The following is a 7,324-nucleotide window of genomic DNA, read 5'->3' as shown; positions in this document are numbered from 1 at the left end:
TTTGGTCCTCAATATTTAAATATTTTATCAATTTAGTCTTTATTTTAATTCAGTTAAATAAATTTAATACCCAATTAGATAGTGACATGTGTCATCCAACCTCAATAAATGAAAAAATAAATTGAAATAGCAATAATACCGTGAATCAAACTCAGGTTTTAAGGAAGAGTGAAACCCACGTCGACCACTGAAGATAAGCTGCCACTTTGGTAGTGGATTATATAACCTGTTATTATTGAAAGCAGGAAAAAAAATGCGTCCATGGAGGGAATTCACTTGGGGCCTTAAGGGTAGAAATGGTACACCTGATCCACCTAGCCAAAGCATATAATTAGAAATACAAATATGATATTATTTATATATATATAATTTTTTTGTTAACAATGTATATATCCTTAATCTTTTTGTTAATAATTTTTTGTTAATATTTAATAAATCAAATGAATGGTAATGTATCGAATTATTTTTTTTTACAATCATCATAGTATATATTTAATCTTCTTTTATTTCAAAAATTGTGTTAAAAATATTTACTGTCTTTGAAAATATTAAATAAATAAATAATGAGACCAAGGATGTTAAAATTATAAAATAAGTGTCTAAAGGGCTAAACTCTAAATTTCAAAAATATAAAATTATAAATTATATAATTTTTTTTTTGAAATAAGACGTGCTTTGATAGATTAACCGGTAATCACATCAGAAATTAGTACATCCGAAATATAATCTGGAGAATCATAAGCATAGAACAAAGGACTAGATAGCGATAATGCAAAATGCGCTAAAGTGTGCGCAGCAAGATTAGCCGGCCGCGAACCCGAATGGAGCTACGATCGTGCAGCAACCTGCGAGCTTCAGCCAAGTGATATCCCACGGTTGACACGTCTAAGTGTGAAGTGCTTAATTGACGAACCACGTTCCATGCGTCACTCCCAATCAACATAGATTAAACTATAAATGAAATTAATTATATATTTGGATAAATTTAGAGATGAAATTGAAATATTCAAACTATGCCAATATTAATTCTATTTTGACCACTAAACAAAAATTATTTATTTTTAATTATTAACATTTTAAAAGTTAATAAATAAGTTATTGATTGTTAAATACTTAAAACTAATGCTAAAATTTGTAAATATAATATTAAAAAATAAATTTTATAGATTTTAAAAATTAAAGTTATTATTTTACTAATTAAAAATAGAAAAGTTTATTAAGTATTTAGTGACTGATGTTTTGATCAATTAATTAGGTTAACTACATGGATGATAAATTATCTTTGTGTTTTGTTTACTTTTTATCATTGATTGAAAAAAAAAACATAAGATATAATCATTTTTATTTAATTAAGATGTGGTCACCATGAGTTAAATGCCGTTAATAACAGTTAAATATTTTGTATATAATCACAAATTTGCTCATTGTTATTTACATATTATCTCAATTTAATCATACTTTTAATAAATTAAAATAAATTTAATTCTCCAATCGAATGATGTCACATGTCATTCCAGTAAGGTTGTTAAAAAAATACTCAACCCGATTCAGCTGACCCGTTGACCCACTAACCCACATAAAAAATAGGGTAAACTACTCCAATGACCACTAATGTTTGGGTAAGTTTTTGTTTCCACCACTGATGTTTCAAAAGCTACTAATCGGTCACTAACATTATCGTTTGTTACAAATTGGTCACTCGCCGTTAACAGGCGTGACGGAAAACACACGTGACCTGTTAACAGAAGTTAACAGACTTACCTGGATGGTATAATTACACAAATAATCCATGTTATTTATATATTCTTTCAATTTGATCCTAGTTTTAATAAATTAAAATATATTTATTTTTAATTCTTATAAATAATGATATATTTTTATACAAAATAATCAAATGTTTTTTTAATTATAAAAACAAAAATATTAACATTGATAAATATTGAATTACTCTTCCCTTCGTTGTCGATCCTCGGCATTGCCTTCATTTTGCTCATCGGGTGCTAGAAACCCATCAAACCTTGCCCACTGTGGAACATACACCCTGCATTCCACAGAAATAAAGTTAATACAGTTGATTTCTTTGAAATGAAAGGATTAAATCTTCAACTTTACCAAAGTCAAAATACTGGTGTCAAATTGAACAAGAAGAACAACATACCGGCTGGGAATGGTGCAAATGATTTAGCACAACTTTCTTTTATAAGCTTCAGATTATCCGAAACAGCCACCGATCCACTGCAACACCCCAATGGAGTTTAACCCTTTCATCTGAACCCTAATCACAAATAAATAAATAACAATTAATCAATAAGAAAATAATATATACATATGGAGTTTCCTTTGGCAGAGCTTTGAAAATGATGTTTACCAATGCAGCAAAAACAATGTTGGCCTTGCTATCATATACCACAAACCCATAGTTGTCTTCAAGATCCTTTAGCACCTGATCGGCTGGGTACGAGCCTCGGTCCTGGAGGGTCCGATACGCCTCGATGATAAACATTGCTTCGTTGTTGCCTTTGGACAGACCATATTGCCTTAAAGGCTGTTTAGATTATTCAAACCCCCCAAGAAAATGCAGTATATTTCATCCACTCCACAAAACAGCCGACAGTTCTCCCCATCAACACCCAGAAGCTTTAAAAATCACGAAACACTAAAGAGAAAAATGAGTTTCTTTGTGGTGTAATGTTGAGCAGCCTTACCTTTGATAATTGGAGTAACGATTCTCTGGTGGAGCATAAGCAAAACAAGCCGAGGATCCGAACCCGATTGAGAAAGCATTGGCGGGATTCGAAGCGAGAAAATCCTTGATGATTTCTTCTGGGAACTTGAGTTTGTTGGATTGAAGCTTGGTTGTGCAGCTCCTTTGGTGGATTCATCAACTCTTTGTTGAATATTGTTAACATCTTCCTTGCTCTCTTACAAATTACATTTTTCTATTTTTTTTCCTCAGAAAATGAGATTGCCAATGGAAATCGATTTGAATCAAAACTAGAATGCAGGTGGTGTGAAATGAAGATGAGAGAAGAGAATATGATCTATGGGGATATATATAAGTTTTCGTTTTATATTGTAAAATAGTAAAAAAATATTTATATATTTGTTGAATGGATAAATGAAAAATTGAAAAGTAATTCAATATTTTTCAACGTTAATTTTTTTTATAACTAAAAACATTTAATTATTTTGTATAAAAATATATCATTATTTATAAGAATTAAAAATAAATATATTTTAATTTATTAAAACTAGGATCAAATTGAAAAAATATATAAATAACATGGATTATTTGTGTAATTATACTATCCAAGTAAGCCTCTTAACTATTGTTAACAAGCCACATGTGTTTTTCGTCATGCATGTTAATGGCGAGTGACCAATTTGTAACAAACGATAACATTAATGATCGATTTGTAACTTTTGAAACATCAATGGTGAAAATGAAAACTTACCCAATCATTAATGACCATTAGAGTAGTTTACCCTAAAAATATCACGTGTTTATAATAAAAATACCCAATTTTTCGGGTCGGGTACTCGGCTAGGTTTCTGGGTCGAGCATGAGTCACAAAATCTTAGTTAATTGGGTACCCTTTGACCCTGTATCTAATTTATTATATATTTTTTATTTTTCATTTTTATTTCATATTAAATTTTTATTCATAATCCTCAAATTATTTCACTCTAACATTCTAAAATTCTAATTTCTTAAAATTTGACACCATAACGTTTTAAATTCTTAATTTCTTAAAATATTTCACATTAACATTTTAAATTATTTTTTAAAATATTTATTTTAACCTCAAAATATTTAAAATTTAATTATATTTCTTTATTTTAAATTTTAATAAATTTTATTTCAATTATGTAATTTGAATTTTTAAACTTTATGGGTGGATTCTATATATTAAATACTTTTAAATTTTAAAATTTTTTATATAACTTTTTTTAAAAATAATATAATTTAAAGAAAAAATAAAAAAATAATGAACCGGGTACCTGTGAACCGAATTATATATAATAGAATTGTATATATATTAACTTAAAATATTTTATATCAACTTATTAAATATATTTTATTATTAACTTAATTTAAAAATATATTATTTTTTATTTTCATTTAAAAATATATATTTTATTTTAATTTATTAAAATTATAACTAAATTGAGAGAATATATAAATAGCAGGGATCAAATGTGTAAATATGTCAAAATATTTAACTGTTGTTAATAACAGTTAACTCAAAGTGACCATATCTTATTTTTTTAAATAAGTGATTAAATGAGGACAAACACAAAGATAAATTACTGTCCATGTAATTAACCCTAATTAATTTTAGAAACGTTATTGACTAAAGCGGAACATTTATCAAAGTATAATCAAGGTCATGGTTGAGTGACAGCAGGGTAAATTACCCTATCAAATTATAACATTAAAACCAGAGCCCCTCCACCAAATAGGATAGGTGTCACCTTATGCTAATTCACTAGTTATATTAATTTTTTTATTAAAATTAAAGTGATTAAAAAGTAATATATGTTTTAAATACTCACGATAATTTAATAATGAAATTCAATCGTTAGTGCTCGAACCGTGATATATAAGAACAATAACGATTCTTTTAATCATTAAGATAAATTAGTTAATGCATGACATTAAATTAAACAAGTGGTAAGTTGATTCATGCGCCACATTAAATTAAACAATGAAGCGGGGCTGTAAAATAAAAGGGTAAATTATATGTTTGGTAACTAAACATACTTTTTTCTATGTCACTAACTTTACTATCAATTTACTATATGGTATATTTTATTAATTTTTTAACCAATTTGTATTTTATTAATATTATTTATATATATTTTTATTATCACCCAATTCATCTTTTCCATCGTGACCGCTTAAAATCTCTCCACCATCTCTCTTACGCTTCTAATCTCTCCACACCCACCGAACCCCAATAGTATCGGTCACCAAAGCTTTTATGAGCTTCGACCTTTCTACTTCTTCCCAGCAGCGTCTCCATGCTCTCATTGAATTTTATACCGTCCAAGAATAGAGGGTTTTGAATCACTGGATACAGTACTACAGATTTTCCAGATGTCATTGTTTGTACATTTTCAGTTGAAACCTCTAATGACTGAATTTGCAGTTCCATGCAATGGCACGAGCCATTCTTCAGTTCCTCATCTATTGTTTCTTCTTACTTGAAAGATATTACGTACAAGTTCTTCCCTAGAATGGTAAATTAATAGTGTTTCCATCACAGGCCAGTCCTTCCCTTTAAGAAAGCTATCACTCTTCGATTGAGCATTTCGATCTTGTGATCGTGGCTGCATTTTCATCGTTTCATAATCAATTATTATGAAGTAAGATTAGATTTGTTATCATAATATTATTTGATTTAAACTAAAGTAAATCTTATAAGCATCACAAGTTTATCCTGATGACCAAGCTTTTCACACAGTTATTTTAACACTTTGATCTGCACACCGTAATTTTCTCTAAAACAAACTTTTATTTCGAATTACTTGAGTTGTTTCTTCAATGCAGTTAGAAGTGCTTGAAAATATGCATTCTTCAATTTCACCATCAACGAAAGAGACAAGCCTTGCAGTCATCTTTGCTCGTGCAAATGTTGTGCACCATTGTTCCTTCATACTTGAATCATTAGAACGGAGTCGGAGGCTGGTGGTAATTATAAAGACGGCGGCGGGATTTGGGTGGTTCAGGTTGAAGACAGAAAATGGAGGGGAGATAAATGACGGGATGTTTAAGGTGTGGTAGTTTTAATATACAGTTAAAAAAATACACTATCGAAAATATTAATATTTTTTTAATATTTACGGTAAAGTGCTACCTAAAACATTATATTTACTATCAAAAATATTAAATCAGACGTGAACTAATAAGTGATTTGCAGAACTCTCCAGTCGAATCAAGTGGCTCTCTCTCAATCCCTAAATGTATCTTCCAAGAGGAAACTAGGGTTACTCTCTTTGCCGAAGTGGGTGGATCGTAACGGCGATAGGAGTAAATAGGTGAGAGGCTCATCAAGAAGGGACATTACTACAGTACTGATCTGATGACCACGTTACTTATATAATAGACAAATCAACAACCACACACGAATTCCAATAGCTTATTGGTTTGTATCCTTCCAATGTAAGTCCCAACAGAGACACATTGGGGATTTTGACAAATAACTTTTTGAAAAGATTGATTTATTTGAATAGTTAAATCTTTTAATCATAGTGTTCGATAAATACCTATTTAAAAAAAAGTTTATTATGTAAAATAAGCTGAAATAAAAACGTTGAAAAATCTAATGATTTGAGAGAACTAATTGTAAAATAAGACGTTAAATTATATATTTTACTTTATTTTTTTTTCATAATTACATCATTATAATAAAATTTAATATATGGTTTTTAGAACCGGACCGGTTAACGAACCGGTCATACTATCGGTTCACTGGTTCAACCGGTCGAACCGGTCGGAAGAACCGGACGACGTCATAATTATTTAAAAAATTAAATAAAAATACCAAAAATATTTAATAAAAAATAATTTTTTATATCACAAGTCATATTCAAAGCAAGTCATAACATATATAAGTTAAAAACCATAAAATCAAGTGAAACAAAATGATTCAAATTAACTACAACATAATATTTAAGGTAAAACATATTAAATAATAAATATAATTATATAACTATAATTAAAAAATAAATTTGGGGTTAAAAAATCATAACAAAATGATATTGTTTAATTTAATTTTTTTTAAAAACAATCTCACATGGCTAAGAAACATAGAAGAGCATCCCAAAATTCTAAAGAGTAAAAATATGAGAACAAAACAATCTCACATTGCTAAGAAACATAGAAGTCATTACAACTAACTTCTATAAATAATAGAGGTAATTTGGCATTCAAAATCATGGAGTCTTTTGGTGAGCATTGAGTGAACTATTCTTTCACTTCAATCAAGCTCGAATTTTAGGCTTCAATCGAGCTTCTATTTTTTTTTTTGAGTTCAAGCCTTTTTGAGTTCAAGTTTCAATATTATATTTCGAGTTTGAGTTGAACTTGATAATTTTTAGCTTGTGAGTTTGAGTTTGAGTTGAGTTGATCTTACTTTTAAAGTTTTCAAGTTCGAGTCGAGCTCAGCAATACTCGAGTTCGACTTGGCTCGTTTAACAAACGACGTTGTTTAGTTTAATTTTTTTTAAAAAAAAAAACAAAAATCTCGGTTTTTCTTGATTTTTTCCGGTTTTCAGTCGGTCCGGTTCGAACGGTTCAGCAGTTCTGGCCGGTTTACTA

At 29.0% G+C, this 7,324-nt stretch overlaps 1 pseudogene; it reads right to left on the bottom strand.

Annotated features, from left to right (window-relative positions):
* Positions 1-683: 683 nt before the first annotated feature.
* On the bottom strand, positions 684-2,935 carry LOC120202241 (annotated as a pseudogene).
* Positions 2,936-7,324: the final 4,389 nt, after the last annotated feature.

The sequence above is a fragment of the Hibiscus syriacus genome, unplaced genomic scaffold (genome assembly GCF_006381635.1).
Source record: "Hibiscus syriacus cultivar Baekdansim isolate YM2019G1 unplaced genomic scaffold, ASM638163v2 tig00008386_pilon, whole genome shotgun sequence".
In the NCBI taxonomy this organism is placed as follows: domain Eukaryota; kingdom Viridiplantae; phylum Streptophyta; class Magnoliopsida; order Malvales; family Malvaceae; genus Hibiscus; species Hibiscus syriacus.
Note: the sequence above shows the minus strand (reverse complement) of the source record. Positions and strands in the feature narration are given on the sequence as shown.